Raw genomic sequence first — 27736 nt, 5'->3', positions numbered from 1 at the left:
TGCCATTTCCACTGGGAGTGTCGGGAGTGGCGTGGAGTCTGGTGACTTACCCTTTCGTGTGGTGTTATTTCCTGACAGGAGAGCCACAAAGTGGTTGTATACATGGTCTATCATTTCACTTTCCTCCTCTATTCTACTTCCGTTTTCATTAAATATTCCGTTGTTTAATATATTATTTCTGCACTCCTTTAATCTTCTCCCCAGGTAATAAACAGAGGCCTCTTCCTCTGGCAGGGATAGTTTGCTTTTTTGCCAAGATTGTATTTTTGCCCTTTGCTGTTCAATACTAAAAATTTTCCTCTTCAGTTCTTTAGTTTCTTCCCAGTTGCTCCTTCCCTTATTCCTAGATTTTAAACTTTCTTGGAGCGCTTCCCTATAAAAGAGCATGGTTTCTCTTGTTTCTTCCGCTCTTATTCTTTGCAAATGTGCAAAGAGCCTTCTAATATGGACTTTCGTCATCTCCCATCTTTTAATTGGGTCCATTCCACTCCACTTTTTTACCCACAGTTGGATGTTCTCCCTCAGTATTTCTTTGGTGTCTTGTTCGTGAAACAGCTCAGTATTCAACCTCCATTCCTTTGCCCTTGCCTTTGGCCCCGTTCTGTTCGGGGATCCTTTGACGGAGATCAGGACCGCGCAGTGATCGGAGCATGTTACTGGAAGCACCGAATAGGACGATATACGGGTCTTCATATCGAGGGATGCATAGAAACGGTCCTGCCGGGTTGCCCAGTTTTCCCCGTAAATGGTGTACGGGAGGATGTCATTGCCGTTGGATAGTTTTACTACGTCAACTGCCCTGAGGTTATTTATAATTGCTTTAAGTGGGCCGCATATTGGGTATTTCCCTGATCCTTCTCGGTTATTTTGGCTGTCTTTTTCGTCTATTATTGCATTAAAATCCCCGCCTAGGAGTGCCATTCCTTGAAACCCGTTCAAAAGGGGGAGGAGGTCCCTCGTGTAGAATTCCCTCCTTTCCTGTAATTTCCTAGTGCCGGCCGGGCCGTACACATTGATTATCTTTATTCCGAGTACGTACATGGCCATCGCCCTCCCAGATGGTAACATTGTAATCTTTTGTGGGATAATGCTTTTTTTTAACAATATGGCGGTGCCTCTTTCCTGTTCTATAGTATTCATATATATCTGCGCAGGCCCTGAGTCCCAATATGCGCTTCCCGTGACCTCTTGCAACAAAAGGATGTCCAGACCTTCTTTTTGAAAAAGGTCAAAAACTCTTTCTATCCTTTCCTTGCTTCTGATCCCACACACATTTAGCGTGCCTATTTTTAGTTTTGTGTCCATTTCGGTGTTCAAAGGATATTCGGTAGGGAGGTATTCCAATCTATATATTTGCTTTAGGTGAAAGCGGCTTTTCCGTTTCCAAATTATTCGATTCCCTATTCGTGATTTTAAATTTACCTTCTTTAACATACGCAAACTTTTCGGCCCAGTCCTCCAATGCCGGACGTGGTCCAGCACTGCCGCAGTCGCCGCTAGGCCATTTTGTCCGCTTTTGCTCCGCCGCCACCTTTTTGCACCCCCTCCAGAATCGGCTGGTGCTCTCCTCAAGGTCGTCCGCAACACTGCTCTCACTGGCGCTGCCCCGAGCCTCTTCTCCATGCTCACCCGCAGTGACGCTGCCGCGCAACACCTCTTTCTTCTTTCCGATTTCCTTTACCCTCCTGGCCCGCCGGTCGACCACTGTGAAGTCACCGCTCGCTTCAGCCTCCGCCCCCTGCAGACCGTGGTCCACTGCCATTTCACCTTCTTTCTGCCTGGTCCCGTCCGCCAAAACCGCCACCACCCCCCCATTCGACGCCACCGCGCCAATCAGCCCCGGGGCCACTTCCCCTCCCGGGGCGTCAACGGAGGCCCGGCTGCCCCCACTCTCTCTCCCCCGACCCGGCTCCGATTCACTATGCCCCACCAACCATTCCATTTTTTTATTGCTCAGCTTGTCTGCCAGCATTTCCACACTTCCTTCTCGCCCCTCCTCCTGAATGTCCATCTCCTTAGTCCCGGCCTCGCTGTTCCCCCTCTCCCCTCGTTCCCCGTTGCAAGCTTCCCCTTCCGCGCCGGTGGCCTCCATTAAATTGCTAAGGGTAACGGAAGTCGAAATCCTTTTACCCCGCCCCCTGTTCCTTGACCCCTTCCTCCGCTTACGCCCGATTCCGTTGGCCTCTGCCGGTCCGTCACTGCCCGAGTCATCATCTTCGCTGGTCGGGGGGGCTCGCGTAGTTCCTCGCCGCTTTTCACCTTCTAAAGAATCCTCTGCCCCTGTATTCTCCCCGATTGCATCAGTACCATTATCTTCCTCCGGAATTGGCACCAGCGGAATTTCCTCCTCCGTGTTTGACTTCTTTCCCCGCAATGCATCCGCATAAGCCGTACTCGTCTTCATCATTGTGCATTTGACTCTAAGGTGCTCCTCACTCCCACACCTGGAACAGGTTTGCTTTTGCCCGTCGTAGTGTATTACAGCTCTAAACCCGGCGATAGGGATATATGATGGTATGGGGCTCTTAATGTACATCTTGACTGTTCGGGTACCTGTACTGATTTTGTACAGACCCTGCCCAATCCACTGGTTGTCCGTGTGGGAGACCACCTTGCCGTATTTTCCGAGGGCCATTTCCACCTCAAATTTGGGGACTTCAGGCGGGAGTGAGACCACCTTAACAAAGGTTGCCCTGCTAGAGGCCGACTCCAAGGTCGCCGTTCCCCGCTTATCGGCTTCTGAAGGAAAGTCGATGGGCCCCCCTTTCGACCGCAAAATTTTTTCCACTAATTCTTCATTTATCACCTTAACATAAACTGTTTTCCTAGTAATTCCAAACTGAATAGCCACCAAATCTTCCAATTTTAGCCCGAGCTCGACACCGATGAATCGATGGACCTCTAGGGCCGTAGCGCTTTCTTTTAAGTCATTGAGACTTATAATTAGCGTGGCCTTCCTATCGTAAGGCATTCTAATTTACTACCTTAACAAGGAAAGAAAAGAACCAATCACGCACCTCAAGCCCTAACAGGCCTGATAAAGAAAAAAGGGGAAAACTCCACCACAAAAAAAACTTCTCCGCCACAAGCACCAGGGGAGGCAGCGAGTTTCACCCCTCCCGGCGATCGAAGCCTCGAACGCCGGGGAAACGCACACACAGAACCGGAACACAGACACGTCCCCACGGCCGTTGGCAATTTCCACCACTCTCGAGTCAACTAAAAATATTGAAAGCCAACGGCACCCGGTGTTCCCAGGCGGTCACCCATCCAAGTACTATCCGGGCCCGATGCTGCTTAACTTCGGTGATCGGACGAGAACCGGTGTATTCAGCGTGGTATGGCCGTTGGCAATTTCCACCACTCTCGAGTCAACTATTTTAGCAATATCAAGCCCGCAAACACTTGCAACGACGCGACACGACGTCTATTTTCTTGCCCACGGCTTGCATACATCGGGCCGTCCACGACCATACTATATGATGGTGGGAGACGGAGGTAATTTGCCATCTCAAAACGAACTTTGGATAAATGTGGAAGAGATACGGGTTACTACAGCACCAATGCATTGCCCCAAGAGAGCTGGTCGCATCTAGATGAAATGGAATGGTGTCAAAAGGGAACATACCAATTCAAAATCACGCATGCAATGTCTGGCATTGCAAAATAAATTATTTGAAAAAAATTAAAAACATCAGAGAATGCCTCAAAATACGTTCGTTTCGGAAAAAAAATTTTGAAAGCCAACGGCACCCGGTGTTCCCAGGCGGTCACCCATCCAAGTACTATCCGGGCCCGATGCTGCTTAACTTCGGTGATCGGACGAGAACCGGTGTATTCAGCGTGGTATGGCCGTTGGCAATTTCCACCACTCTCGAGTCAACTATTTTAGCAATATCAAGCCCGCAAACACTTGCAACGACGCGACACGACGTCTATTTTCTTGCCCACGGCTTGCATACATCGGGCCGTCCACGACCATACTATATGATGGCGGGAGACGGAGGTAATTTGCCATCTCAAAACGAACTTTGGATAAATGTGGAAGAGATACGGGTTACTACAGCACCAATGCATTGCCCCAAGAGAGCTGGTCGCATCTAGATGAAATGGAATGGTGTCAAAAGGGAACATACCAATTCAAAATCACGCATGCAATGTCTGGCATTGCAAAATAAATTATTTGAAAAAAATTAAAAACATCAGAGAATGCCTCAAAATACGTTCGTTTCGGAAAAAAAATATTGAAAGCCAACGGCACCCGGTGTTCCCAGGCGGTCACCCATCCAAGTACTATCCGGGCCCGATGCTGCTTAACTTCGGTGATCGGACGAGAACCGGTGTATTCAGCGTGGTATGGCCGTTGGCATTTTCCAACACTCTCGAGTCAACTATTTTAGCAATATCAAGCCCGCAAACACTTGCAACGACGCGACACGACGTCTATTTTCTTGCCCACGGCTTGCATACATCTGGATAAATGTGGAAGAGATACGGGTTACTACAGCACCAATGCATTGCCCCAAGAGAGCTGGTCGCATCTAGATGAAATGGAATGGTGTCAAAAGGGAACATACCAATTCAAAATCACGCATGCAATGTCTGGCATTGCAAAATAAATTATTTGAAAAAAATTAAAAACATCAGAGAATGCCTCAAAATACGTTCGTTTCGGAAAAAAAATATTGAAAGCCAACGGCACCCGGTGTTCCCAGGCGGTCACCCATCCAAGTACTATCCGGGCCCGATGCTGCTTAACTTCGGTGATCGGACGAGAACCGGTGTATTCAGCGTGGTATGGCCGTTGGCAATTTCCACCACTCTCGAGTCAACTATTTTAGCAATATCAAGCCCGCAAACACTTGCAACGACGCGACACGACGTCTATTTTCTTGCCCACGGCTTGCATACATCGGGCCGTCCACGACCATACTATATGATGGCGGGAGACGGAGGTAATTTGCCATCTCAAAACGAACTTTGGATAAATGTGGAAGAGATACGGGTTACTACAGCACCAATGCATTGCCCCAAGAGAGCTGGTCGCATCTAGATGAAATGGAATGGTGTCAAAAGGGAACATACCAATTCAAAATCACGCATGCAATGTCTGGCATTGCAAAATAAATTATTTGAAAAAAATTAAAAACATCAGAGAATGCCTCAAAATACGTTCGTTTCGGAAAAAAAATATTGAAAGCCAACGGCACCCGGTGTTCCCAGGCGGTCACCCATCCAAGTACTATCCGGGCCCGATGCTGCTTAACTTCGGTGATCGGACGAGAACCGGTGTATTCAGCGTGGTATGGCCGTTGGCAATTTCCACCACTCTCGAGTCAACTATTTTAGCAATATCAAGCCCGCAAACACTTGCAACGACGCGACACGACGTCTATTTTCTTGCCCACGGCTTGCATACATCGGGCCGTCCACGACCATACTATATGATGGCGGGAGACGGAGGTAATTTGCCATCTCAAAACGAACTTTGGATAAATGTGGAAGAGATACGGGTTACTACAGCACCAATGCATTGCCCCAAGAGAGCTGGTCGCATCTAGATGAAATGGAATGGTGTCAAAAGGGAACATACCAATTCAAAATCACGCATGCAATGTCTGGCATTGCAAAATAAATTATTTGAAAAAAATTAAAAACATCAGAGAATGCCTCAAAATACGTTCGTTTCGGAAAAAAAATATTGAAAGCCAACGGCACCCGGTGTTCCCAGGCGGTCACCCATCCAAGTACTATCCGGGCCCGATGCTGCTTAACTTCGGTGATCGGACGAGAACCGGTGTATTCAGCGTGGTATGGCCGTTGGCATTTTCCACCACTCTCGAGTCAACTATTTTAGCAATATCAAGCCCGCAAACACTTGCAACGACGCGACACGACGTCTATTTTCTTGCTCACGGCTTGCATACATCGGGCCGTCCACGACCATACTATATGATGGCGGGAGACGGAGGTAATTTGCCATCTCAAAACGAACTTTGGATAAATGTGGAAGAGATACGGGTTACTACAGCACCAATGCATTGCCCCAAGAGAGCTGGTCGCATCTAGATGAAATGGAATGGTGTCAAAAGGGAACATACCAATTCAAAATCACGCATGCAATGTCTGGCATTGCAAAATAAATTATTTGAAAAAAATTAAAAACATCAGAGAATGCCTCAAAATACGTTCGTTTCGGAAAAAAAATATTGAAAGCCAACGGCACACGGTGTTCCCAGGCGGTCACCCATCCAAGTACTATCCGGGCCCGATGCTGCTTAACTTCGGTGATCGGACGAGAACCGGTGTATTCAGCGTGGTATGGCCGTTGGCAATTTCCACCACTCTCGAGTCAACTATTTTAGCAATATCAAGCCCGCAAACACTTGCAACGACGCGACACGACGTCTATTTTCTTGCCCACGGCTTGCATACATCGGGCCGTCCACGACCATACTATATGATGGCGGGAGACGGAGGTAATTTGCCATCTCAAAACGAACTTTGGATAAATGTGGAAGAGATACGGGTTACTACAGCACCAATGCATTGCCCCAAGAGAGCTGGTCGCATCTAGATGAAATGGAATGGTGTCAAAAGGGAACATACCAATTCAAAATCACGCATGCAATGTCTGGCATTGCAAAATAAATTATTTGAAAAAAAATAAAAACATCAGAGAATGCCTCAAAATACGTTCGTTTCGGAAAAAAAATATTGAGAGCCGACGGCACCCGGTGTTCCCAGGCGGTCACCCATCCAAGTACTATCCGGGCCCGATGCTGCTTAACTTCGGTGATCGGACGAGAACCGGTGTATTCAGCGTGGTATGGCCGTTGGCAATTTCCACCACTCTCGAGTCAACTATTTTAGCAATATCAAGCCCGCAAACACTTGCAACGACGCGACACGACGTCTATTTTCTTGCCCACGGCTTGCATACATCGGGCCGTCCACGACCATACTATATGATGGCGGGAGACGGAGGTAATTTGCCATCTCAAAACGAACTTTGGATAAATGTGGAAGAGATACGGGTTACTACAGCACCAATGCATTGCCCCAAGAGAGCTGGTCGCATCTAGATGAAATGGAATGGTGTCAAAAGGGAACATACCAATTCAAAATCACGCATGCAATGTCTGGCATTGCAAAATAAATTATTTGAAAAAAATTAAAAACATCAGAGAATGCCTCAAAATACGTTCGTTTCGGAAAAAAAATATTGAGAGCCGACGGCACCCGGTGTTCCCAGGCGGTCACCCATCCAAGTACTATCCGGGCCCGATGCTGCTTAACTTCGGTGATCGGACGAGAACCGGTGTATTCAGCGTGGTATGGCCGTTGGCAATTTCCACCACTCTCGAGTCAACTATTTTAGCAATATCAAGCCCGCAAACACTTGCAACGACGCGACACGACGTCTATTTTCTTGCCCACGGCTTGCATACATCGGGCCGTCCACGACCATACTATATGATGGCGGGAGACGGAGGTAATTTGCCATCTCAAAACGAACTTTGGATAAATGTGGAAGAGATACGGGTTACTACAGCACCAATGCATTGCCCCAAGAGAGCTGGTCGCATCTAGATGAAATGGAATGGTGTCAAAAGGGAACATACCAATTCAAAATCACGCATGCAATGTCTGGCATTGCAAAATAAATTATTTGAAAAAAATTAAAAACATCAGAGAATGCCTCAAAATACGTTCGTTTCGGAAAAAAAATATTGAAAGCCAACGGCACCCGGTGTTCCCAGGCGGTCACCCATCCAAGTACTATCCGGGCCCGATGCTGCTTAACTTCGGTGATCGGACGAGAACCGGTGTATTCAGCGTGGTATGGCCGTTGGCAATTTCCACCACTCTCGAGTCAACTATTTTAGCAATATCAAGCCCGCAAACACTTGCAACGACGCGACACGACGTCTATTTTCTTGCCCACGGCTTGCATACATCGGGCCGTCCACGACCATACTATATGATGGCGGGAGACGGAGGTAATTTGCCATCTCAAAACGAACTTTGGATAAATGTGGAAGAGATACGGGTTACTACAGCACCAATGCATTGCCCCAAGAGAGCTGGTCGCATCTAGATGAAATGGAATGGTGTCAAAAGGGAACATACCAATTCAAAATCACGCATGCAATGTCTGGCATTGCAAAATAAATTATTTGAAAAAAATTAAAAACATCAGAGAATGCCTCAAAATACGTTCGTTTCGGAAAAAAAATATTGAGAGCCGACGGCACCCGGTGTTCCCAGGCGGTCACCCATCCAAGTACTATCCGGGCCCGATGCTGCTTAACTTCGGTGATCGGACGAGAACCGGTGTATTCAGCGTGGTATGGCCGTTGGCAATTTCCACCACTCTCGAGTCAACTATTTTAGCAATATCAAGCCCGCAAACACTTGCAACGACGCGACACGACGTCTATTTTCTTGCCCACGGCTTGCATACATCGGGCCGTCCACGACCATACTATATGATGGCGGGAGACGGAGGTAATTTGCCATCTCAAAACGAACTTTGGATAAATGTGGAAGAGATACGGGTTACTACAGCACCAATGCATTGCCCCAAGAGAGCTGGTCGCATCTAGATGAAATGGAATGGTGTCAAAAGGGAACATACCAATTCAAAATCACGCATGCAATGTCTGGCATTGCAAAATAAATTATTTGAAAAAAATTAAAAACATCAGAGAATGCCTCAAAATACGTTCGTTTCGGAAAAAAAATATTGAAAGCCAACGGCACCCGGTGTTCCCAGGCGGTCACCCATCCAAGTACTATCCGGGCCCGATGCTGCTTAACTTCGGTGATCGGACGAGAACCGGTGTATTCAGCGTGGTATGGCCGTTGGCAATTTCCACCACTCTCGAGTCAACTATTTTAGCAATATCAAGCCCGCAAACACTTGCAACGACGCGACACGACGTCTATTTTCTTGCCCACGGCTTGCATACATCGGGCCGTCCACGACCATACTATATGATGGCGGGAGACGGAGGTAATTTGCCATCTCAAAACGAACTTTGGATAAATGTGGAAGAGATACGGGTTACTACAGCACCAATGCATTGCCCCAAGAGAGCTGGTCGCATCTAGATGAAATGGAATGGTGTCAAAAGGGAACATACCAATTCAAAATCACGCATGCAATGTCTGGCATTGCAAAATAAATTATTTGAAAAAAATTAAAAACATCAGAGAATGCCTCAAAATACGTTCGTTTCGGAAAAAAAATATTGAAAGCCAACGTCACCCGGTGTTCCCAGGCGGTCACCCATCCAAGTACTATCCGGGCCCGAGGCTGCTTAACTTCGGTGATCGGACGAGAACCGGTGTATTCAGCGTGGTATGGCCGTTGGCAATTTCCACCACTCTCGAGTCAACTATTTTAGCAATATCAAGCCCGCAAACACTTGCAACGACGCGACACGACGTCTATTTTCTTGCCCACGGCTTGCATACATCGGGCCGTCCACGACCATACTATATGATGGCGGGAGACGGAGGTAATTTGCCATCTCAAAACGAACTTTGGATAAATGTGGAAGAGATACGGGTTACTACAGCACCAATGCATTGCCCCAAGAGAGCTGGTCGCATCTAGATGAAATGGAATGGTGTCAAAAGGGAACATACCAATTCAAAATCACGCATGCAATGTCTGGCATTGCAAAATAAATTATTTGAAAAAAATTAAAAACATCAGAGAATGCCTCAAAATACGTTCGTTTCGGAAAAAAAATATTGAAAGCCAACGGCACCCGGTGTTCCCAGGCGGTCACCCATCCAAGTACTATCCGGGCCCGAGGCTGCTTAACTTCGGTGATCGGACGAGAACCGGTATATTCAGCGTGGTATGGCCGTTGGCAATTTCCACCACTCTCGAGTCAACTATTTTAGCAATATCAAGCCCGCAAACACTTGCAACGACGCGACACGACGTCTATTTTCTTGCCCACGGCTTGCATACATCGGGCCGTCCACGACCATACTATATGATGGCGGGAGACGGAGGTAATTTGCCATCTCAAAACGAACTTTGGATAAATGTGGAAGAGATACGGGTTACTACAGCACCAATGCATTGCCCCAAGAGAGCTGGTCGCATCTAGATGAAATGGAATGGTGTCAAAAGGGAACATACCAATTCAAAATCACGCATGCAATGTCTGGCATTGCAAAATAAATTATTTGAAAAAAATTAAAAACATCAGAGAATGCCTCAAAATACGTTCGTTTCGGAAAAAAAATATTGAAAGCCAACGGCACCCGGTGTTCCCAGGCGGTCACCCATCCAAGTACTATCCGGGCCCGATGCTGCTTAACTTCGGTGATCGGACGAGAACCGGTGTATTCAGCGTGGTATGGCCGTTGGCAATTTCCACCACTCTCGAGTCAACTATTTTAGCAATATCAAGCCCGCAAGCACTTGCAACGACGCGACACGACGTCTATTTTCTTGCCCACGGCTTGCATACATCGGGCCGTCCACGACCATACTATATGATGGCGGGAGACGGAGGTAATTTGCCATCTCAAAACGAACTTTGGATAAATGTGGAAGAGATACGGGTTACTACAGCACCAATGCATTGCCCCAAGAGAGCTGGTCGCATCTAGATGAAATGAAATGGTGTCAAAAGGGAACATACCAATTCAAAATCACGCATGCAATGTCTGGCATTGCAAAATAAATTATTTGAAAAAAATTAAAAACATCAGAGAATGCCTCAAAATACGTTCGTTTCGGAAAAAAAATATTGAAAGCCAACGGCACCCGGTGTTCCCAGGCGGTCACCCATCCAAGTACTATCCGGGCCCGAGGCTGCTTAACTTCGGTGATCGGACGAGAACCGGTGTATTCAGCGTGGTATGGCCGTTGGCAATTTCCACCACTCTCGAGTCAACTATTTTAGCAATATCAAGCCCGCAAACACTTGCAACGACGCGACACGACGTCTATTTTCTTGCCCACGGCTTGCATACATCGGGCCGTCCACGACCATACTATATGATGGCGGGAGACGGAGGTAATTTGCCATCTCAAAACGAACTTTGGATAAATGTGGAAGAGATACGGGTTACTACAGCACCAATGCATTGCCCCAAGAGAGCTGGTCGCATCTAGATGAAATGGAATGGTGTCAAAAGGGAACATACCAATTCAAAATCACGCATGCAATGTCTGGCATTGCAAAATAAATTATTTGAAAAAAATTAAAAACATCAGAGAATGCCTCAAAATACGTTCGTTTCGGAAAAAAAATATTGAAAGCCAACGGCACCCGGTGTTCCCAGGCGGTCACCCATCCAAGTACTATCCGGGCCCGATGCTGCTTAACTTCGGCGATCGGACGAGAACCGGTGTATTCAGCGTGGTATGGCCGTTGGCAATTTCCACCACTCTCGAGTCAACTATTTTAGCAATATCAAGCCCGCAAACACTTGCAACGACGCGACACGACGTCTATTTTCTTGCCCACGGCTTGCATACATCGGGCCGTCCACGACCATACTATATGATGGCGGGAGACGGAGGTAATTTGCCATCTCAAAACGAACTTTGGATAAATGTGGAAGAGATACGGGTTACTACAGCACCAATGCATTGCCCCAAGAGAGCTGGTCGCATCTAGATGAAATGGAATGGTGTCAAAAGGGAACATACCAATTCAAAATCACGCATGCAATGTCTGGCATTGCAAAATAAATTATTTGAAAAAAATTAAAAACATCAGAGAATGCCTCAAAATACGTTCGTTTCGGAAAAAAAATATTGAAAGCCAACGGCACCCGGTGTTCCCAGGCGGTCACCCATCCAAGTACTATCCGGGCCCGATGCGGCTTAACTTCGGTGATCGGACGAGAACCGGTGTATTCAGCGTGGTATGGCCGTTGGCAATTTCCACCACTCTCGAGTCAACTATTTTAGCAATATCAAGCCCGCAAACACTTGCAACGACGCGACACGACGTCTATTTTCTTGCCCACGGCTTGCATACATCGGGCCGTCCACGACCATACTATATGATGGCGGGAGACGGAGGTAATTTGCCATCTCAAAACGAACTTTGGATAAATGTGGAAGAGATACGGGTTACTACAGCACCAATGCATTGCCCCAAGAGAGCTGGTCGCATCTAGATGAAATGGAATGGTGTCAAAAGGGAACATACCAATTCAAAATCACGCATGCAATGTCTGGCATTGCAAAATAAATTATTTGAAAAAAATTAAAAACATCAGAGAATGCCTCAAAATACGTTCGTTTCGGAAAAAAAATATTGAGAGCCGACGACACCCGGTGTTCCCAGGCGGTCACCCATCCAAGTACTATCCGGGCCCGATGCTGCTTAACTTCGGTGATCGGACGAGAACCGGTGTATTCAGCGTGGTATGGCCGTTGGCAATTTCCACCACTCTCGAGTCAACTATTTTAGCAATATCAAGCCCGCAAACACTTGCAACGACGCGACACGACGTCTATTTTCTTGCCCACGGCTTGCATACATCGGGCCGTCCACGACCATACTATATGATGGCGGGAGACGGAGGTAATTTGCCATCTCAAAACGAACTTTGGATAAATGTGGAAGAGATACGGGTTACTACAGCACCAATGCATTGCCCCAAGAGAGCTGGTCGCATCTAGATGAAATGGAATGGTGTCAAAAGGGAACATACCAATTCAAAATCACGCATGCAATGTCTGGCATTGCAAAATAAATTATTTGAAAAAAATTAAAAACATCAGAGAATGCCTCAAAATACGTTCGTTTCGGAAAAAAAATATTGAAAGCCAACGGCACCCGGTGTTCCCAGGCGGTCACCCATCCAAGTACTATCCGGGCCCGATGCTGCTTAACTTCGGTGATCGGACGAGAACCGGTGTATTCAGCGTGGTATGGCCGTTGGCAATTTCCACCACTCTCGAGTCAACTATTTTAGCAATATCAAGCCCGCAAACACTTGCAACGACGCGACACGACGTCTATTTTCTTGCCCACGGCTTGCATACATCGGGCCGTCCACGACCATACTATATGATGGCGGGAGACGGAGGTAATTTGCCATCTCAAAACGAACTTTGGATAAATGTGGAAGAGATACGGGTTACTACAGCACCAATGCATTGCCCCAAGAGAGCTGGTCGCATCTAGATGAAATGGAATGGTGTCAAAAGGGAACATACCAATTCAAAATCACGCATGCAATGTCTGGCATTGCAAAATAAATTATTTGAAAAAAATTAAAAACATCAGAGAATGCCTCAAAATACGTTCGTTTCGGAAAAAAAATATTGAAAGCCAACGGCACCCGGTGTTCCCAGGCGGTCACCCATCCAAGTACTATCCGGGCCCGATGCTGCTTAACTTCCGTGATCGGACGAGAACCGGTGAATTCAGCGTGGTATGGCCGTTGGCAATTTCAACCACTCTCGAGTCAACTATTTTAGCAATATCAAGCCCGCAAACACTTGCAACGACGCGACACGACGTCTATTTTCTTGCCCACGGCTTGCATACATCGGGCCGTCCACGACCATACTATATGATGGCGGGAGACGGAGGTAATTTGCCATCTCAAAACGAACTTTGGATAAATGTGGAAGAGATACGGGTTACTACAGCACCAATGCATTGCCCCAAGAGAGCTGGTCGCATCTAGATGAAATGGAATGGTGTCAAAAGGGAACATACCAATTCAAAATCACGCATGCAATGTCTGGCATTGCAAAATAAATTATTTGAAAAAAATTTAAAACATCAGAGAATGCCTCAAAATACGTTCGTTTCGGAAAAAAAATATTGAAAGCCAACGGCACCCGGTGTTCCCAGGCGGTCACCCATCCAAGTACTATCCGGGCCCGATGCTGCTTAACTTCGGTGATCGGACGAGAACCGGTGTATTCAGCGTGGTATGGCCGTTGGCAATTTCCACCACTCTCGAGTCAACTATTTTAGCAATATCAAGCCCGCAAACACTTGCAACGACGCGACACGACGTCTATTTTCTTGCCCACGGCTTGCATACATCGGGCCGTCCACGACCATACTATATGATGGCGGGAGACGGAGGTAATTTGCCATCTCAAAACGAACTTTGGATAAATGTGGAAGAGATACGGGTTACTACAGCACCAATGCATTGCCCCAAGAGAGCTGGTCGCATCTAGATGAAATGGAATGGTGTCAAAAGGGAACATACCAATTCAAAATCACGCATGCAATGTCTGGCATTGCAAAATAAATTATTTGAAAAAAATTTAAAACATCAGAGAATGCCTCAAAATACGTTCGTTTCGGAAAAAAAATATTGAAAGCCAACGGCACCCGGTGTTCCCAGGCGGTCACCCATCCAAGTACTATCCGGGCCCGATGCTGCTTAACTTCGGTGATCGGACGAGAACCGGTGTATTCAGCGTGGTATGGCCGTTGGCAATTTCCACCACTCTCGAGTCAACTATTTTAGCAATATCAAGCCCGCAAACACTTGCAACGACGCGACACGACGTCTATTTTCTTGCCCACGGCTTGCATACATCGGGCCGTCCACGACCATACTATATGATGGCGGGAGACGGAGGTAATTTGCCATCTCAAAACGAACTTTGGATAAATGTGGAAGAGATACGGGTTACTACAGCAGCAATGCATTGCCCCAAGAGAGCTGGTCGCATCTAGATGAAATGGAATGGTGTCAAAAGGGAACATACCAATTCAAAATCACGCATGCAATGTCTGGCATTGCAAAATAAATTATTTGAAAAAAATTAAAAACATCAGAGAATGCCTCAAAATACGTTCGTTTCGGAAAAAAAATATTGAAAGCCAACGGCACCCGGTGTTCCCAGGCGGTCACCCATCCAAGTACTATCCGGGCCCGATGCTGCTTAACTTCGGTGATCGGACGAGAACCGGTGTATTCAGCGTGGTATGGCCGTTGGCAATTTCCACCACTCTCGAGTCAACTATTTTAGCAATATCAAGCCCGCAAGCACTTGCAACGACGCGACACGACGTCTATTTTCTTGCCCACGGCTTGCATACATCGGGCCGTCCACGACCATACTATATGATGGCGGGAGACGGAGGTAATTTGCCATCTCAAAACGAACTTTGGATAAATGTGGAAGAGATACGGGTTACTACAGCACCAATGCATTGCCCCAAGAGAGCTGGTCGATTCTAGATGAAATGGAATGGTGTCAAAAGGGAACATACCAATTCAAAATCACGCATGCAATGTCTGGCATTGCAAAATAAATTATTTGAAAAAAATTAAAAACATCAGAGAATGCCTCAAAATACGTTCGTTTCGGAAAAAAAATATTGAAAGCCAACGGCACCCGGTGTTCCCAGGCGGTCACCCATCCAAGTACTATCCGGGCCCGAGGCTGCTTAACTTCGGTGATCGGACGAGAACCGGTGTATTCAGCGTGGTTAGGCCGTTGGCAATTTCCACCACTCTCGAGTCAACTATTTTAGCAATATCAAGCCCGCAAACACTTGCAACGACGCGACACGACGTCTATTTTCCTGCCCACGGCTTGCATACATCGGGCCGTCCACGACCATACTATATGATGGCGGGAGACGGAGGTAATTTGCCATCTCAAAACGAACTTTGGATAAATGTGGAAGAGATACGGGTTACTACAGCACCAATGCATTGCCCCAAGAGAGCTGGTCGCATCTAGATGAAATGGAATGGTGTCAAAAGGGAACATACCAATTCAAAATCACGCATGCAATGTCTGGCATTGCAAAATAAATTATTTGAAAAAAATTAAAAACATCAGAGAATGCCTCAAAATACGTTCGTTTCGGAAAAAAAATATTGAAAGCCAACGGCACCCGGTGTTCCCAGGCGGTCACCCATCCAAGTACTATCCGGGCCCGATGCTGCTTAACTTCGGTGATCGGACGAGAACCGGTGTATTCAGCGTGGTATGGCCGTTGGCAATTTCCACCACTCTCGAGTCAACTATTTTAGCAATATCAAGCCCGCAAACACTTGCAACGACGCGACACGACGTCTATTTTCTTGCCCACGGCTTGCATACATCGGGCCGTCCACGACCATACTATATGATGGCGGGAGACGGAGGTAATTTGCCATCTCAAAACGAACTTTGGATAAATGTGGAAGAGATACGGGTTACTACAGCACCAATGCATTGCCCCAAGAGAGCTGGTCGCATCTAGATGAAATGGAATGGTGTCAAAAGGGAACATACCAATTCAAAATCACGCATGCAATGTCTGGCATTGCAAAATAAATTATTTGAAAAAAATTAAAAACATCAGAGAATGCCTCAAAATACGTTCGTTTCGGAAAAAAAATATTGAGAGCCGACGGCACCCGGTGTTCCCAGGCGGTCACCCATCCAAGTACTATCCGGGCCCGATGCTGCTTAACTTCGGTGATCGGACGAGAACCGGTGTATTCAGCGTGGTATGGCCGTTGGCAATTTCCACCACTCTCGAGTCAACTATTTTAGCAATATCAATTCCGCAAACACTTGCAACGACGCGACACGACGTCTATTTTCTTGCCCACGGCTTGCATACATCGGGCCGTCCACGACCATACTATATGATGGCGGGAGACGGAGGTAATTTGCCATCTCAAAACGAACTTTGGATAAATGTGGAAGAGATACGGGTTACTACAGCACCAATGCATTGCCCCAAGAGAGCTGGTCGCATCTAGATGAAATGGAATGGTGTCAAAAGGGAACATACCAATTCAAAATCACGCATGCAATGTCTGGCATTGCAAAATAAATTATTTGAAAAAAATTAAAAACATCAGAGAATGCCTCAAAATACGTTCGTTTCGGAAAAAAAATATTGAGAGCCGACGGCACCCGGTGTTCCCAGGCGGTCACCCATCCAAGTACTATCCGGGCCCGATGCTGCTTAACTTCGGTGATCGGACGAGAACCGGTGTATTCAGCGTGGTATGGCCGTTGGCAATTTCCACCACTCTCGAGTCAACTATTTTAGCAATATCAAGCCCGCAAACACTTGCAACGACGCGACACGACGTCTATTTTCTTGCCCACGGCTTGCATACATCGGGCCGTCCACGACCATACTATATGATGGCGGGAGACGGAGGTAATTTGCCATCTCAAAACGAACTTTGGATAAATGTGGAAGAGATACGGGTTACTACAGCACCAATGCATTGCCCCAAGAGAGCTGGTCGCATCTAGATGAAATGGAATGGTGTCAAAAGGGAACATACCAATTCAAAATCACGCATGCAATGTCTGGCATTGCAAAATAAATTATTTGAAAAAAATTAAAAACATCAGAGAATGCCTCAAAATACGTTCGTTTCGGAAAAAAATATTGAAAGCCAACGGCACCCGGTGTTCCCAGGCGGTCACCCATCCAAGTACTATCCGGGCCCGATGCTGCTTAACTTCGGTGATCGGACGAGAACCGGTGTATTCAGCGTGGTATGGCCGTTGGCAATTTCCACCACTCTCGAGTCAACTATTTTAGCAATATCAAGCCCGCAAACACTTGCAACGACGCGACACGACGTCTATTTTCTTGCCCACGGCTTGCATACATCGGGCCGTCCACGACCATACTATATGATGGCGGGAGACGGAGGTAATTTGCCATCTCAAAACGAACTTTGGATAAATGTGGAAGAGATACGGGTTACTACAGCACCAATGCATTGCCCCAAGAGAGCTGGTCGCATCTAGATGAAATGGAATGGTGTCAAAAGGGAACATACCAATTCAAAATCACGCATGCAATGTCTGGCATTGCAAAATAAATTATTTGAAAAAAATTAAAAACATCAGAGAATGCCTCAAAATACGTTCGTTTCGGAAAAAAAATATTGAGAGCCGACGGCACCCGGTGTTCCCAGGCGGTCACCCATCCAAGTACTATCCGGGCCCGATGCTGCTTAACTTCGGTGATCGGACGAGAACCGGTGTATTCAGCGTGGTATGGCCGTTGGCAATTTCCACCACTCTCGAGTCAACTATTTTAGCAATATCAAGCCCGCAAACACTTGCAACGACGCGACACGACGTCTATTTTCTTGCCCACGGCTTGCATACATCGGGCCGTCCACGACCATACTATATGATGGCGGGAGACGGAGGTAATTTGCCATCTCAAAACGAACTTTGGATAAATGTGGAAGAGATACGGGTTACTACAGCACCAATGCATTGCCCCAAGAGAGCTGGTCGCATCTAGATGAAATGGAATGGTGTCAAAAGGGAACATACCAATTCAAAATCACGCATGCAATGTCTGGCATTGCAAAATAAATTATTTGAAAAAAATTAAAAACATCAGAGAATGCCTCAAAATACGTTCGTTTCGGAAAAAAAATATTGAAAGCCAACGGCACCCGGTGTTCCCAGGCGGTCACCCATCCAAGTACTATCCGGGCCCGATGCTGCTTAACTTCGGTGATCGGACGAGAACCGGTGTATTCAGCGTGGTATGGCCGTTGGCAATTTCCACCACTCTCGAGTCAACTATTTTAGCAATATCAAGCCCGCAAACACTTGCAACGACGCGACACGACGTCTATTTTCTTGCCCACGGCTTGCATACATCGGGCCGTCCACGACCATACTATATGATGGCGGGAGACGGAGGTAATTTGCCATCTCAAAACGAACTTTGGATAAATGTGGAAGAGATACGGGTTACTACAGCACCAATGCATTGCCCCAAGAGAGCTGGTCGCATCTAGATGAAATGGAATGGTGTCAAAAGGGAACATACCAATTCAAAATCACGCATGCAATGTCTGGCATTGCAAAATAAATTATTTGAAAAAAATTAAAAACATCAGAGAATGCCTCAAAATACGTTCGTTTCGGAAAAAAAATATTGAAAGCCAACGTCACCCGGTGTTCCCAGGCGGTCACCCATCCAAGTACTATCCGGGCCCGAGGCTGCTTAACTTCGGTGATCGGACGAGAACCGGTGTATTCAGCGTGGTATGGCCGTTGGCAATTTCCACCACTCTCGAGTCAACTATTTTAGCAATATCAAGCCCGCAAACACTTGCAACGACGCGACACGACGTCTATTTTCTTGCCCACGGCTTGCATACATCGGGCCGTCCACGACCATACTATATGATGGCGGGAGACGGAGGTAATTTGCCATCTCAAAACGAACTTTGGATAAATGTGGAAGAGATACGGGTTACTACAGCACCAATGCATTGCCCCAAGAGAGCTGGTCGCATCTAGATGAAATGGAATGGTGTCAAAAGGGAACATACCAATTCAAAATCACGCATGCAATGTCTGGCATTGCAAAATAAATTATTTGAAAAAAATTAAAAACATCAGAGAATGCCTCAAAATACGTTCGTTTCGGAAAAAAAATATTGAAAGCCAACGGCACCCGGTGTTCCCAGGCGGTCACCCATCCAAGTACTATCCGGGCCCGAGGCTGCTTAACTTCGGTGATCGGACGAGAACCGGTATATTCAGCGTGGTATGGCCGTTGGCAATTTCCACCACTCTCGAGTCAACTATTTTAGCAATATCAAGCCCGCAAACACTTGCAACGACGCGACACGACGTCTATTTTCTTGCCCACGGCTTGCATACATCGGGCCGTCCACGACCATACTATATGATGGCGGGAGACGGAGGTAATTTGCCATCTCAAAACGAACTTTGGATAAATGTGGAAGAGATACGGGTTACTACAGCACCAATGCATTGCCCCAAGAGAGCTGGTCGCATCTAGATGAAATGGAATGGTGTCAAAAGGGAACATACCAATTCAAAATCACGCATGCAATGTCTGGCATTGCAAAATAAATTATTTGAAAAAAATTAAAAACATCAGAGAATGCCTCAAAATACGTTCGTTTCGGAAAAAAAATATTGAAAGCCAACGGCACCCGGTGTTCCCAGGCGGTCACCCATCCAAGTACTATCCGGGCCCGATGCTGCTTAACTTCGGTGATCGGACGAGAACCGGTGTATTCAGCGTGGTATGGCCGTTGGCAATTTCCACCACTCTCGAGTCAACTATTTTAGCAATATCAAGCCCGCAAGCACTTGCAACGACGCGACACGACGTCTATTTTCTTGCCCACGGCTTGCATACATCGGGCCGTCCACGACCATACTATATGATGGCGGGAGACGGAGGTAATTTGCCATCTCAAAACGAACTTTGGATAAATGTGGAAGAGATACGGGTTACTACAGCACCAATGCATTGCCCCAAGAGAGCTGGTCGCATCTAGATGAAATGAAATGGTGTCAAAAGGGAACATACCAATTCAAAATCACGCATGCAATGTCTGGCATTGCAAAATAAATTATTTGAAAAAAATTAAAAACATCAGAGAATGCCTCAAAATACGTTCGTTTCGGAAAAAAAATATTGAAAGCCAACGGCACCCGGTGTTCCCAGGCGGTCACCCATCCAAGTACTATCCGGGCCCGAGGCTGCTTAACTTCGGTGATCGGACGAGAACCGGTGTATTCAGCGTGGTATGGCCGTTGGCAATTTCCACCACTCTCGAGTCAACTATTTTAGCAATATCAAGCCCGCAAACACTTGCAACGACGCGACACGACGTCTATTTTCTTGCCCACGGCTTGCATACATCGGGCCGTCCACGACCATACTATATGATGGCGGGAGACGGAGGTAATTTGCCATCTCAAAACGAACTTTGGATAAATGTGGAAGAGATACGGGTTACTACAGCACCAATGCATTGCCCCAAGAGAGCTGGTCGCATCTAGATGAAATGGAATGGTGTCAAAAGGGAACATACCAATTCAAAATCACGCATGCAATGTCTGGCATTGCAAAATAAATTATTTGAAAAAAATTAAAAACATCAGAGAATGCCTCAAAATACGTTCGTTTCGGAAAAAAAATATTGAAAGCCAACGGCACCCGGTGTTCCCAGGCGGTCACCCATCCAAGTACTATCCGGGCCCGAGGCTGCTTAACTTCGGTGATCGGACGAGAACCGGTGTATTCAGCGTGGTATGGCCGTTGGCAATTTCCACCACTCTCGAGTCAACTATTTTAGCAATATCAAGCCCGCAAACACTTGCAACGACGCGACACGACGTCTATTTTCTTGCCCACGGCTTGCATACATCGGGCCGTCCACGACCATACTATATGATGGCGGGAGACGGAGGTAATTTGCCATCTCAAAACGAACTTTGGATAAATGTGGAAGAGATACGGGTTACTACAGCACCAATGCATTGCCCCAAGAGAGCTGGTCGCATCTAGATGAAATGGAATGGTGTCAAAAGGGAACATACCAATTCAAAATCACGCATGCAATGTCTGGCATTGCAAAATAAATTATTTGAAAAAAATTAAAAACATCAGAGAATGCCTCAAAATACGTTCGTTTCGGAAAAAAAATATTGAAAGCCAACGGCACCCGGTGTTCCCAGGCGGTCACCCATCCAAGTACTATCCGGGCCCGATGCGGCTTAACTTCGGTGATCGGACGAGAACCGGTGTATTCAGCGTGGTATGGCCGTTGGCAATTTCCACCACTCTCGAGTCAACTATTTTAGCAATATCAAGCCCGCAAACACTTGCAACGACGCGACACGACGTCTATTTTCTTGCCCACGGCTTGCATACATCGGGCCGTCCACGACCATACTATATGATGGCGGGAGACGGAGGTAATTTGCCATCTCAAAACGAACTTTGGATAAATGTGGAAGAGATACGGGTTACTACAGCACCAATGCATTGCCCCAAGAGAGCTGGTCGCATCTAGATGAAATGGAATGGTGTCAAAAGGGAACATACCAATTCAAAATCACGCATGCAATGTCTGGCATTGCAAAATAAATTATTTGAAAAAAATTAAAAACATCAGAGAATGCCTCAAAATACGTTCGTTTCGGAAAAAAAATATTGAGAGCCGACGACACCCGGTGTTCCCAGGCGGTCACCCATCCAAGTACTATCCGGGCCCGATGCTGCTTAACTTCGGTGATCGGACGAGAACCGGTGTATTCAGCTTGGTATGGCCGTTGGCAATTTCCACCACTCTCGAGTCAACTATTTTAGCAATATCAAGCCCGCAAACACTTGCAACGACGCGACACGACGTCTATTTTCTTGCCCACGGCTTGCATACATCGGGCCGTCCACGACCATACTATATGATGGCGGGAGACGGAGGTAATTTGCCATCTCAAAACGAACTTTGGATAAATGTGGAAGAGATACGGGTTACTACAGCACCAATGCATTGCCCCAAGAGAGCTGGTCGCATCTAGATGAAATGGAATGGTGTCAAAAGGGAACATACCAATTCAAAATCACGCATGCAATGTCTGGCATTGCAAAATAAATTATTTGAAAAAAATTAAAAACATCAGAGAATGCCTCAAAATACGTTCGTTTCGGAAAAAAAATATTGAAAGCCAACGGCACCCGGTGTTCCCAGGCGGTCACCCATCCAAGTACTATCCGGGCCCGATGCTGCTTAACTTCGGTGATCGGACGAGAACCGGTGTATTCAGCGTGGTATGGCCGTTGGCAATTTCCACCACTCTCGAGTCAACTATTTTAGCAATATCAAGCCCGCAAACACTTGCAACGACGCGACACGACGTCTATTTTCTTGCCCACGGCTTGCATACATCGGGCCGTCCACGACCATACTATATGATGGCGGGAGACGGAGGTAATTTGCCATCTCAAAACGAACTTTGGATAAATGTGGAAGAGATACGGGTTACTACAGCACCAATGCATTGCCCCAAGAGAGCTGGTCGCATCTAGATGAAATGGAATGGTGTCAAAAGGGAACATACCAATTCAAAATCACGCATGCAATGTCTGGCATTGCAAAATAAATTATTTGAAAAAAATTAAAAACATCAGAGAATGCCTCAAAATACGTTCGTTTCGGAAAAAAAATATTGAAAGCCAACGGCACCCGGTGTTCCCAGGCGGTCACCCATCCAAGTACTATCCGGGCCCGATGCTGCTTAACTTCCGTGATCGGACGAGAACCGGTGAATTCAGCGTTTTTTTTTTTTTTTATTGCATGTATTTCCATTCACAGACATAGTTATTTAACACCATGTGCACCATCTTAAGCGTGCATAAGACCACAGATTGAACATTTTCACAATTGAACAATTCTAAACAAAGGATGATATAAGTATGAACCACTTATGAACTATAAGCATTCGGAAAGTGTTCACCGTCACATAACTTAGGGAACATTTTCCTTACTTGAATTAACAATACAAGATCCTTTATAGGGAACAAAATGATTACAATGAAATCAAGCCAATTATAAATAGTCAAATTTTTTTTAAACATCCCCTTTGCGTCTTTTTTTCACAGTTAAACATTAATGATACATTGTTTACATTATTATCTGCTCTTATTTATTGAACGTATTCCCTTTATTCACATACTTGTTATCGGTAATATATTTCCTTGCATACATGACAGTTTACATTGAGTCCAAGACCAATTTTCTTTAAACTTGTTATTCTTTCATGACTTCTTTTTTTACCATTTGTTCTACTTTCTTCCAATATGGCTGTAATCGGCCCGGTAGGTTTTTGCTCTCTTTTTTCACTTGTTCCCACCAACTTTCTATATCTATTTTAACCCACTTGTGTACCGTAAGAAGGTGCTGTCCAATCAGCCAGCACATTGTTTCCATTTTCACGCGGGGAAAGATGTTGAAATCCAGAATCATCATATTCCTATTTCCTATCTCCTTTTCTCCAAAGGTGTTTAATTCTCTAAATGTTCTTTTTATTAGGCACCACCTCCTCCTTGAGATGGTGCATTCGAACACCCTGTGGTCTTGTGTGTCGGCTTTGTCACAGTATTCGCATTCGTTCCTGCTTGTTAGATACATGTTTTGTTTCACTTGCTGGGTGGTCACTATATAGTTTGCGAATAGGAATAGGACGCTCTTTGTCCTTAGGGTCATGGCTATTTCGTTGATGTTCTTCCACACTCTCTTCCAATTTACCGATAGGATGTGCTTTTCGATGTTGATTCGGTGGTTGTCGTCGCTTCTGAGTTGTCGGTAAAGGCACTTGGTGGTGGCTGTCACTCCTCTCGGCATCTTTTCTACTAAGTCCTTAACTTTCCTGATAGTTTTCATCAGCAGTCTATCCTGCCCTGGTGCACCCCATGCCGCCTTTAGCAGATCTTTTGAATGTTGACAGTCGTCGGATAGGATGTTTATTACTGTCTTTGCATAGAGTGCCAGGGCTTTGTCCCGCACGTCGATCAGCCCTAGGCCCCCCTTCCCCTTGGGTAGACAGGCCTGGCTCTTTGCTACTCTTAGCAAATGCCCTCCCCAAAGGTATTGCGTTGCTATTTTCGTCAATAGAGCCCCATGTTTTTCTGGCAACGGGAAAATTAGTGCGGCGTACCATGCCTTGGATAATAACAATGCGTTTATCGCAAGGACTTTCTGATGTATGTTTAGGTCCCTGTCTCTCAATTGCGCTAATGTTCCTTTTATCATTCTCGTTGCCTTTTCCCATACTGCGTTTGTCGTCTCCGTGGAAGTCCTACTCCATGGAATGCCCAGAATGTCCATCGAGGTCACCTCTTTCCATTCACTGGTCGCGGTGAAGTCGGCGTCTTTTATTGTCAAGGCCTTTGTCTTTTCCATGTTTACTTTTTGCCCGCTTTCCTCCTCATATTCCTTTAATGATTTCCCTATTACATGAATTTCCGCTTGATCTTGGGCGAAGATCGTTACGTCGTCCGCATAAGCCACCGCGGACACTTTTCCGTTCCCCGCCGGGATTCCTTTAATGTTTCTGCGAAGACTATGTAGCAGGGGCTCCAGTGATATAGAGAACAGAAGCATCGAAAGCGGACAGCCTTGTCTGATTGATCTTCTCACGGGGAACGACTTTGTTTCGGCCCCCGCGCTCAATTTTACTTTCGACGTGATGTTGTTCGTGAACATTTTTATTGTATTCAAAAACTTTTCGGGGAATCCCATCCTCTTTAATGTGTTCAATACGTGGTTTATGTTCACCCTGTCGAAAGCCTTCTCAATATCTACCGCTACCAGTTTAAGGCCCGCGCCCTGCCTGCTCTCGTGGCTCGCGATTGCGTCTCTGATCGTTGTCAGCGCCGTTACAATGTTCCTCCCCTTTCCTACTATGTGTTGGTCTGGCCCGATTATCTTTTCCACGGCTTCGTTGAGTCTGGTTTTAACGATTTTAGCTACTACCTTGTAATCGGCGTTGAGGAGGGTGATGGGTCTGTAGTCATTTAGGCTCCTTGGCTCTTTTCTTTTCGGCACTAGGACAATTTTCCCCTCTCTTTGGGTCGTGGTGAGGGTGCCATTTTGGAGGATGTTCTCTATCGCTGGAATGATTAAATCCTTCAGCTCTTCCCAGAATTCTACGTAGAATTCAAAAGGGATACCGTCGGTACCCGGGGACCTCCCCTTGGGGAGCCATCTCATAGCATCCTCGCACTCCTCCCTTGTGATTCTTTCCGCCATCCTCTCTGCCACCTCCACTGGCAGTTGGGGGAGTGGCGTGAGATTTTCTGTCTCTTCCTTGAGTGATGTGTCCTCCCCAGAAAGGAGAGTCTCAAAATGGTGGCATACATGCTCTATGATTTCTCTCTCTTCTTTTAACCTCGTTCCGTTCTCGTTCAAAATGCCGTTTTTGAGTAAGTTGTTGGCGCAATCCTTTAACCTCCTCCCCAGATAATACACCGAGGCATGTTCTTCTGGCAAACATATTTTGCTTCTGTGCCATGTTGATATTTTCGCCCTTTCCTCTTCCATTCCGAAGATTTTCCTTTTTAGTTCTTTTATCTCCCCCCAGTTGCTCCGTTCCCTTTCTCTCGTCTTTAGGCTCTCCTCGAGCGCTTCTCTGTAAAAAGCCATGGTTTCCCTGATTTCTTCGGCTCTCTCCCTGTGCAGTTGTGCGAAAAGGTTTCTTATTTTTACTTTGGAGTTTTCCCACCTTTCGCTTGGATCCAATCCTCTCCAGCTTTCCTCCCATCGCTGGATGTTTTCTTTCAGTATGGCTCTGGTGTCTTTCTCATATAGCAGCTCGACGTTCATCCTCCACTCCTTTTTCCTTGGCTGATGCCTCGTCCTGCTTTGGGATCCATCGACCGATATAATAACTGCGCAGTGGTCGGAGCATGCCACTGGAAGAACCGCATAGGAGGATATATGGGTTTTCAAGTCGTAGGATGCGTAAAAGCGGTCCTGCCTTGTTGCCCATTTGTCGCCGTAGATGGTGTACGGAAGGTTATCTTTTGTGCTTGTTAATCTGTTTGCGTCAGTGGCTCTGAGGTTTTTAACTATCGATTTTAGGGGACCACACAGTGGGTATTTTGCTCCTCCTCCATCGTTGTTTTGGCTATCTTTCTCGTCTATGATTGCGTTAAAATCACCCCCTAACAGTGCCATTCCTTGGAAGTCGCTCAGCAGGGGCAGGAGGTCCCGCGAGTAAAATTCCCTCCTCTCCTGAAGTTTCCTGGTGCCGGCCGGGCCGTACACATTTATTATCCTTATCCCAAGGATCGTCATGGCCATCGCCCTCCCGGATGGTAGCATTGTCATTTTTTCTCCGGTGATGTTTCTTTTTAACATGATCGCAGTGCCTCTTTCCCGCTCTTGGTTGTTTATATAGATCTCCGCCGGGCCCGTTTCCCAATGTACACTCACCATGACCTCTTGCAATAGTAGGATGTCCAGGTCTTCTCTTTTAAATAGGTCGAATACTTTTTCTATTCTGTTTTTACTTGTAACCCCACATACATTAAGCGTGCCTATTCTCAATTTTGGGTTCAATGTGTAATTCATTGGGATTCCGGATTCGGGGTTCCCATTTGCTTCCCCTTATCATTCCCTGTATTTTTTGCATCCCTTTTCCATTTGGCTTCCTTCATATATGCGTACCTCACCGCTATCTCCTGGAGTCCGACGCTTAGGCTGTTCTTTCCTTTGTCCTTCTTCTTCGTCTTCTGTCTCTGCTCGGTCGTTTCCGCCTTGCCCCCTCTCCCGGATCTCCTCGGGGCCTCGTCCTGGTCCCCGGTGTCGCTGCTCCCGTTGTCCTTGGCGTCGGAGTCCTCGCTCTCGTCCCCGCCGAGCCCAAACTTCCTCCCGCTGTCATCCTCGCCACCACCGCGCTTCCGACGTCCCTCCACCTCCCTCCAGGGGTGACCGCTGGTCGACGCGTTGTCCTCCGGGTCTTCTTCCCTCCTCCGCTCCTCAGCCTCTTCCTCATGCTGTTTGCCCTCCCCTTCGCGTAACGTCACAGATAACCCTTTCCCGAGACCCTTGTCGCTAAAAGGGGTTACCATGTCTAGATTTCTTCCTATTTGCTTCTCTTGCGCCATGACCAATTTCTTGTCTTCCCCCGCAAGCCGTCGATCACCGCCCTCGATTGAATCGGGTTCTCCGGTTTCTTTTGATTCTTCTTCTACTGCTACGGCCATTTTGATTCCTCCCCCATTATTCCCCTCTTGAATCTTACTCTGATCTGCACAGGGATCACACCTTTCCTCCCTCGTGATGGTTGATCTCTCCGTTTCCTTTCCACGGGCTACGTCTATCGATATCCTTTTCCCCCGCCCTCTCGTGTTCGACCCTTTCCTCCTCTTTCTCCCGTTTCCCGCTCCCTCGGCAATAGCGTCGTTTCCGGCGACGTCTTCCTCGCTCG

The 27736-nt window shown here is 46.7% G+C and overlaps 39 non-coding genes across 39 annotated transcripts; all 39 read right to left on the bottom strand.

Annotated features, from left to right (window-relative positions):
- Window positions 1-3233: 3233 nt before the first annotated feature.
- Window positions 3234-3352, bottom strand: LOC139688918 (5S ribosomal RNA). Its single transcript, XR_011700986.1, has one exon. It is a non-coding gene; the product is annotated as a 5S ribosomal RNA (ribosomal RNA).
- A 389-nt stretch (window positions 3353-3741) lies between these two features.
- On the bottom strand, window positions 3742-3860 carry LOC139688916 (5S ribosomal RNA). The gene has a single exon (XR_011700984.1). It is a non-coding gene; the product is annotated as a 5S ribosomal RNA (ribosomal RNA).
- Window positions 3861-4249: 389 nt separating this feature from the next.
- On the bottom strand, window positions 4250-4368 carry LOC139688915 (5S ribosomal RNA). Its single transcript, XR_011700983.1, has one exon. It is a non-coding gene; the product is annotated as a 5S ribosomal RNA (ribosomal RNA).
- Window positions 4369-4690: 322 nt separating this feature from the next.
- On the bottom strand, window positions 4691-4809 carry LOC139688914 (5S ribosomal RNA). The gene has a single exon (XR_011700982.1). It is a non-coding gene; the product is annotated as a 5S ribosomal RNA (ribosomal RNA).
- Window positions 4810-5198: 389 nt separating this feature from the next.
- Window positions 5199-5317, bottom strand: LOC139688913 (5S ribosomal RNA). Its single transcript, XR_011700981.1, has one exon. It is a non-coding gene; the product is annotated as a 5S ribosomal RNA (ribosomal RNA).
- Window positions 5318-5706: 389 nt separating this feature from the next.
- Window positions 5707-5825, bottom strand: LOC139688912 (5S ribosomal RNA). Its single transcript, XR_011700980.1, has one exon. It is a non-coding gene; the product is annotated as a 5S ribosomal RNA (ribosomal RNA).
- Window positions 5826-6214: 389 nt separating this feature from the next.
- LOC139689239 (5S ribosomal RNA) lies at window positions 6215-6333 on the bottom strand. Its single transcript, XR_011701293.1, has one exon. It is a non-coding gene; the product is annotated as a 5S ribosomal RNA (ribosomal RNA).
- Window positions 6334-6722: 389 nt separating this feature from the next.
- On the bottom strand, window positions 6723-6841 carry LOC139689207 (5S ribosomal RNA). The gene has a single exon (XR_011701262.1). It is a non-coding gene; the product is annotated as a 5S ribosomal RNA (ribosomal RNA).
- Window positions 6842-7230: 389 nt separating this feature from the next.
- LOC139689206 (5S ribosomal RNA) lies at window positions 7231-7349 on the bottom strand. The gene has a single exon (XR_011701261.1). It is a non-coding gene; the product is annotated as a 5S ribosomal RNA (ribosomal RNA).
- Window positions 7350-7738: 389 nt separating this feature from the next.
- LOC139688911 (5S ribosomal RNA) lies at window positions 7739-7857 on the bottom strand. Its single transcript, XR_011700979.1, has one exon. It is a non-coding gene; the product is annotated as a 5S ribosomal RNA (ribosomal RNA).
- Window positions 7858-8246: 389 nt separating this feature from the next.
- Window positions 8247-8365, bottom strand: LOC139689205 (5S ribosomal RNA). The gene has a single exon (XR_011701260.1). It is a non-coding gene; the product is annotated as a 5S ribosomal RNA (ribosomal RNA).
- A 389-nt stretch (window positions 8366-8754) lies between these two features.
- LOC139688910 (5S ribosomal RNA) lies at window positions 8755-8873 on the bottom strand. The gene has a single exon (XR_011700978.1). It is a non-coding gene; the product is annotated as a 5S ribosomal RNA (ribosomal RNA).
- Window positions 8874-9262: 389 nt separating this feature from the next.
- Window positions 9263-9381, bottom strand: LOC139689243 (5S ribosomal RNA). Its single transcript, XR_011701297.1, has one exon. It is a non-coding gene; the product is annotated as a 5S ribosomal RNA (ribosomal RNA).
- A 389-nt stretch (window positions 9382-9770) lies between these two features.
- LOC139689180 (5S ribosomal RNA) lies at window positions 9771-9889 on the bottom strand. Its single transcript, XR_011701237.1, has one exon. It is a non-coding gene; the product is annotated as a 5S ribosomal RNA (ribosomal RNA).
- Window positions 9890-10278: 389 nt separating this feature from the next.
- Window positions 10279-10397, bottom strand: LOC139688909 (5S ribosomal RNA). The gene has a single exon (XR_011700977.1). It is a non-coding gene; the product is annotated as a 5S ribosomal RNA (ribosomal RNA).
- A 389-nt stretch (window positions 10398-10786) lies between these two features.
- On the bottom strand, window positions 10787-10905 carry LOC139689116 (5S ribosomal RNA). Its single transcript, XR_011701177.1, has one exon. It is a non-coding gene; the product is annotated as a 5S ribosomal RNA (ribosomal RNA).
- Window positions 10906-11294: 389 nt separating this feature from the next.
- LOC139689177 (5S ribosomal RNA) lies at window positions 11295-11413 on the bottom strand. Its single transcript, XR_011701234.1, has one exon. It is a non-coding gene; the product is annotated as a 5S ribosomal RNA (ribosomal RNA).
- A 389-nt stretch (window positions 11414-11802) lies between these two features.
- On the bottom strand, window positions 11803-11921 carry LOC139689232 (5S ribosomal RNA). The gene has a single exon (XR_011701286.1). It is a non-coding gene; the product is annotated as a 5S ribosomal RNA (ribosomal RNA).
- Window positions 11922-12310: 389 nt separating this feature from the next.
- LOC139689245 (5S ribosomal RNA) lies at window positions 12311-12429 on the bottom strand. The gene has a single exon (XR_011701299.1). It is a non-coding gene; the product is annotated as a 5S ribosomal RNA (ribosomal RNA).
- A 389-nt stretch (window positions 12430-12818) lies between these two features.
- On the bottom strand, window positions 12819-12937 carry LOC139688908 (5S ribosomal RNA). Its single transcript, XR_011700976.1, has one exon. It is a non-coding gene; the product is annotated as a 5S ribosomal RNA (ribosomal RNA).
- A 389-nt stretch (window positions 12938-13326) lies between these two features.
- Window positions 13327-13445, bottom strand: LOC139688695 (5S ribosomal RNA). Its single transcript, XR_011700793.1, has one exon. It is a non-coding gene; the product is annotated as a 5S ribosomal RNA (ribosomal RNA).
- A 389-nt stretch (window positions 13446-13834) lies between these two features.
- On the bottom strand, window positions 13835-13953 carry LOC139688907 (5S ribosomal RNA). Its single transcript, XR_011700975.1, has one exon. It is a non-coding gene; the product is annotated as a 5S ribosomal RNA (ribosomal RNA).
- Window positions 13954-14342: 389 nt separating this feature from the next.
- Window positions 14343-14461, bottom strand: LOC139688905 (5S ribosomal RNA). The gene has a single exon (XR_011700973.1). It is a non-coding gene; the product is annotated as a 5S ribosomal RNA (ribosomal RNA).
- A 389-nt stretch (window positions 14462-14850) lies between these two features.
- On the bottom strand, window positions 14851-14969 carry LOC139688904 (5S ribosomal RNA). Its single transcript, XR_011700972.1, has one exon. It is a non-coding gene; the product is annotated as a 5S ribosomal RNA (ribosomal RNA).
- Window positions 14970-15358: 389 nt separating this feature from the next.
- LOC139688684 (5S ribosomal RNA) lies at window positions 15359-15477 on the bottom strand. Its single transcript, XR_011700782.1, has one exon. It is a non-coding gene; the product is annotated as a 5S ribosomal RNA (ribosomal RNA).
- A 389-nt stretch (window positions 15478-15866) lies between these two features.
- Window positions 15867-15985, bottom strand: LOC139688903 (5S ribosomal RNA). Its single transcript, XR_011700971.1, has one exon. It is a non-coding gene; the product is annotated as a 5S ribosomal RNA (ribosomal RNA).
- A 389-nt stretch (window positions 15986-16374) lies between these two features.
- LOC139689204 (5S ribosomal RNA) lies at window positions 16375-16493 on the bottom strand. The gene has a single exon (XR_011701259.1). It is a non-coding gene; the product is annotated as a 5S ribosomal RNA (ribosomal RNA).
- Window positions 16494-16882: 389 nt separating this feature from the next.
- On the bottom strand, window positions 16883-17001 carry LOC139689203 (5S ribosomal RNA). Its single transcript, XR_011701258.1, has one exon. It is a non-coding gene; the product is annotated as a 5S ribosomal RNA (ribosomal RNA).
- A 388-nt stretch (window positions 17002-17389) lies between these two features.
- On the bottom strand, window positions 17390-17508 carry LOC139688902 (5S ribosomal RNA). Its single transcript, XR_011700970.1, has one exon. It is a non-coding gene; the product is annotated as a 5S ribosomal RNA (ribosomal RNA).
- Window positions 17509-17897: 389 nt separating this feature from the next.
- LOC139689201 (5S ribosomal RNA) lies at window positions 17898-18016 on the bottom strand. The gene has a single exon (XR_011701256.1). It is a non-coding gene; the product is annotated as a 5S ribosomal RNA (ribosomal RNA).
- A 389-nt stretch (window positions 18017-18405) lies between these two features.
- LOC139688901 (5S ribosomal RNA) lies at window positions 18406-18524 on the bottom strand. Its single transcript, XR_011700969.1, has one exon. It is a non-coding gene; the product is annotated as a 5S ribosomal RNA (ribosomal RNA).
- A 389-nt stretch (window positions 18525-18913) lies between these two features.
- LOC139689241 (5S ribosomal RNA) lies at window positions 18914-19032 on the bottom strand. The gene has a single exon (XR_011701295.1). It is a non-coding gene; the product is annotated as a 5S ribosomal RNA (ribosomal RNA).
- Window positions 19033-19421: 389 nt separating this feature from the next.
- LOC139689179 (5S ribosomal RNA) lies at window positions 19422-19540 on the bottom strand. Its single transcript, XR_011701236.1, has one exon. It is a non-coding gene; the product is annotated as a 5S ribosomal RNA (ribosomal RNA).
- A 389-nt stretch (window positions 19541-19929) lies between these two features.
- On the bottom strand, window positions 19930-20048 carry LOC139688900 (5S ribosomal RNA). Its single transcript, XR_011700968.1, has one exon. It is a non-coding gene; the product is annotated as a 5S ribosomal RNA (ribosomal RNA).
- Window positions 20049-20437: 389 nt separating this feature from the next.
- LOC139689115 (5S ribosomal RNA) lies at window positions 20438-20556 on the bottom strand. The gene has a single exon (XR_011701176.1). It is a non-coding gene; the product is annotated as a 5S ribosomal RNA (ribosomal RNA).
- Window positions 20557-20945: 389 nt separating this feature from the next.
- LOC139689114 (5S ribosomal RNA) lies at window positions 20946-21064 on the bottom strand. Its single transcript, XR_011701175.1, has one exon. It is a non-coding gene; the product is annotated as a 5S ribosomal RNA (ribosomal RNA).
- A 389-nt stretch (window positions 21065-21453) lies between these two features.
- Window positions 21454-21572, bottom strand: LOC139689230 (5S ribosomal RNA). The gene has a single exon (XR_011701284.1). It is a non-coding gene; the product is annotated as a 5S ribosomal RNA (ribosomal RNA).
- Window positions 21573-21961: 389 nt separating this feature from the next.
- LOC139689251 (5S ribosomal RNA) lies at window positions 21962-22080 on the bottom strand. The gene has a single exon (XR_011701304.1). It is a non-coding gene; the product is annotated as a 5S ribosomal RNA (ribosomal RNA).
- A 389-nt stretch (window positions 22081-22469) lies between these two features.
- LOC139688899 (5S ribosomal RNA) lies at window positions 22470-22588 on the bottom strand. The gene has a single exon (XR_011700967.1). It is a non-coding gene; the product is annotated as a 5S ribosomal RNA (ribosomal RNA).
- Window positions 22589-27736: the final 5148 nt, after the last annotated feature.

Source organism: Hetaerina americana, unplaced genomic scaffold (genome assembly GCF_022747635.1).
Source record: "Hetaerina americana unplaced genomic scaffold, ioHetAmer1.1.p SCAF_216, whole genome shotgun sequence".
NCBI lineage: Eukaryota > Metazoa > Arthropoda > Insecta > Odonata > Calopterygidae > Hetaerina > Hetaerina americana.
The sequence above is the reverse complement of the archived record's forward strand: the minus strand, read 5'-3'. Positions and strand labels throughout refer to the sequence as shown.